Here is a 3,884-nt window from a genome sequence, read left to right on the forward strand (position 1 = left end):
AAACTTTTAGGTTACCTTGTCCCTTGTCTTACCAACAAGAGGGTTTGTGACTCCTTGAACTAGTGCAAGATGTGGAAGTTGATTGCACTTGTTCTTGCCAAAATGATAAGAGTGAAGTATGTTGGCGGAGTCACCCTCAAGAACTCTCTAGTTCTTCTTCTTTTGGATCCACATCATCTTGATGGGAATCCTTGGAGTTGTAGTCGTACTTGATGAAGTGGAACTTGAAGTAGTCTTGGGAATCCACTTGACTAAGGTCTTAGGAGCTTCTTCAAATGCATCAATTTCCTCTTGAAGCTTGTCCTTGCCTTTTTGCTCGTAGTCTTGTGGTGGAAGATCATCTTGAGCTTGTGTCCCCTTGAAAGATTGTTGAGGGACAAACTTTGTCTTGGGGTATTGATCTTCTTCCCACTCAACTCCATTGGCATTGAACTTTCGTCAAAACCAACACCTTGATTCTTCCGGTGCATTCCTTGCTTGCGCACAAATTTCCTCGAATTGCTTACTCCCGGCAAGGCTTTTGTACACTCCTTTCTCTATAATTCCCTTCAATAAGCTATTTTCTTGCTCAAGTGTAACTTGGCTAAGAGAATCATTAGTGGAATCAAGAGAACTACTAGAAGCAACAATATTGGATTTAGCATGATCATTGTTACTACTAGAGGAAGAATCTTTCTTGTTGAGACTTGACTTGAGGCATGTAAGTGGATAAGAGTAAACGCTTGGCATGTAAGAAGAACTTTTCTTGCGGAGATCATCATTGATTGCTTTAAGAACTCATGCTCTTGCTCAAGATTGAGCTTTTCAAAGCGTAATTTCTCATGAGCTCTTAAAAGTTCTCGATGATCTTCGAAGATAGTGTCATGAGCTAACTTAAGAGTTTTTAGTTCTTTAGTTAGAGCCTCAATCTTCTCCTTATCATTGTCATTCGTTTTATCTTGATTAGCATGATTAATTGGTCTTTCATCATAATATTCATCACTAGAGTTGTCACACAAGCAAATCATCACCTAACAAGTCATCTTCATCACTATTGAAATCAACATACTCGGGGTGTGTTACCTTAGGACCTTTGGCCATGAAGCATCTTCCAATTCCTTCATTTGGTGAGTCAAATATGTCGTAGGAGTTGGTTGACACAAGTGCTAGACCGGCAACACCTTCATCTTGAGTATCTTCGGAGTCGGAGTGATAACTTCTCTCGGAGTGGCTGTCGGAGTCGGAGCCGGATACCCATTCACCAACATGAGCTTGATGTCTTCGTCTTGTGTAGCTCCTTGATGATTTTTCCTTCCTTTCCGAATCCTTGCTTCTCCGTGAGTATCTTCGTTCATAACGATCATCTCTACTCCTTCTCTCTCTTGGTGGTGATCTTTGCTTCTTCTTTTTGGAGAATCTTCTCTTCTTGTAGGGAGCCGTACACTCATTGGAATAGTGTCCGGGTCTTCCACAATTGTAGCAGTTTCGCTCTCGACTAGAAGATCTTTTGTCATTGTAGGACCTTGACTTGGAGCTTCTATCTTTGCTTCTACTCTTGTAGAACTTGTTGAAGTTCTTCACCATTAAGCTCAATTCTTCATTGAAGTTTGTTTCTCACTTGATGATGTAGGGGCTTCACATGAGGCTTTATAGCACCACTTGATTTATTGTGAAGTTCCTCTTTATCCTTAAGTGACATCTCATGAGCAACAATTCTTCCAATCAACTTCCGTTGGCTTGAGATCTTTGTAATTGGGCATCATTTGAATCAATGTGCACACGGTATCATATTTTCCATCCAAGGCTCTTAGATCTTCTTGATGATGAATCTGATCGGTCATCTCTTCACTTCCTAAGCCGGCAATCTCATTTGTGATGAGAGCAAGCCTAGAGTACATTTCAGCGACACCTTCACCATCCTTCATTTTGAACTTGTCAAGTTGACTTTGAAGCACATCCAACTTGGATTCCTTGACGGAGTCGGTACCTTCGTGCATATCAATCAAAGTATCCCAAATTTCCTTTGCATTCTCAAGGCGGCTGATTTTGTTGAATTCTTCGGGGCACAATCCGTTGAGAGAATATCACAAGCTTGAGCATTGTATTGCAGCATCTTCAACTCATCCGCGGTAGCTTCACGGTTTGGTTCTCTCCCATCAAAGAATTCACCTTGCAAACCAACACAACAATAGCCCAAACGGCGGGGTTATGTCCAAGAATATGCATTTTCATTTTATGCTTCCAACTAGCAAAATTAGTACCATCAAAGTAAGGACCTCTACGGTGATAATTTCCCTCGCTAGACGCCATACTCTCCTAGGTTGTGAAACCAAGGCTATGACCACCAAAAGCTATGGAGATCAAAATGGAGACCAAAGCTCTGATACCACTTGTAGGATCGAAAGTATATCTAGAGGGGGGGTGATTAGACTACTTGACCAAATAAAAACTTAACCTTTTCCCAATTTTAGTTCTTGGCAGATTTTAGCTATTTTGGGACAAGTCAAGCAATCATCACACAATTCAAGCAAGCATGCAAAGAGTATATTGGCAGCGGAAAGTAAAGCATGCAACTTGCAAGAATGTAAAGGGAAGGGTTTGGAGAATTCAAACGCTTTGGAGACACGGATGTTTTTCCCGTGGTTCGGATAGGTGGTGCTATCCTACATCCACGTTGATGGAGACTTCAACCCACGAAGGGTAACGGTTGCGCGAGTCCACACAGGGCTCCACCCAAGGGAACGGTTGCGCGAGTCCACAGGGCTCCACCCACGAAGGGTCCACGAAGAAGCAACCACCCAAAAAGGGTCCACGAAGAAGCAACCTTGTCTATCCCACCATGGCCATCGCCCACGACAGGACTTGCCTCACTAGCGGTAGATCTTCACGAAGTAGGCGATCTCCTTGCCCTTACAAACTCCTTGGTTCAACTCCACAATCTTGTCGGAGGCTCCCAAGTGACACCTAGCCAATCTAGGAGACACCACTCTCCAAGAAGTAACAAATGGTGTGTTGATGATGAACTCCTTGCTCTTGTGCTTCAAATGATAGTCTCCCCAACACTCAACTCTCTCTCATAGGATTTGGATTTGGTGGAAAGAAGATTTGAGTGGAAAGCAACTTGGGAAGGCTAGAGATCAAGATTCATATGGTAGGAATGGATGTCTTGGTCTCAACACATGAGTAGGTGGTTCTCTCTCAGAACATATGAGTTGGAATGATGTGTGTGTTCTGATGGCTCTCTCAATGAATGAGAAAGAGGTGGAGGGGTATATATAGCCTCCACACAAAATCCAACCGTTACACAGTTTTCCAATCTCGGTGGGACCGAATCAATCAAACTCGGTCGGACCGAAAATGTAAACCTAGTGACCGTTAGAGATTTTCGGTGGGACTGACATGCAACTCGGTAGGACCGATATGGTTAGGGTTTGGGCATAACGTAATCTCGGTGAGACCGATTACACAAACTCGGTGAGACCGAATTTGGTAATTAGCTAACCAGAGAGTTGGTAGGCAAACTCGGTGGGACCGATTTGCTCTTTCGGTGAGACCGAGTGGAACTCGGTGAGACCGAAAAGTTACAAAGGGGAAACACTGAGTTTACATTGCAATCTCGGTGGGACCGATTCGCTCTTTCGGTGGAGACCGAAAAGTTACGAAAGGGAAACAGAGAGTTTGCAACCCCATCTCGGTGAGACCGAGATCCCTATCGGTAGAACCGAATTGCTAGGGTTTGGCAGTGGCTAATGACAAGTGAAACTCGGTGGCGCCGGATAGGAAGAATCGGTAGGACCGAGTTTGGCTTAGGGTTTAGGTCATATGTGGATATGGGAAAGTAGTTGAGGGTTTTGGAGCATATCACTAAGCACATGAAGCAAGAGGCTCATTAAGCAACACCTCAT

Source organism: Triticum urartu, chromosome 5, assembly GCF_003073215.2.
Source record: "Triticum urartu cultivar G1812 chromosome 5, Tu2.1, whole genome shotgun sequence".
Classification (NCBI taxonomy): domain Eukaryota; kingdom Viridiplantae; phylum Streptophyta; class Magnoliopsida; order Poales; family Poaceae; genus Triticum; species Triticum urartu.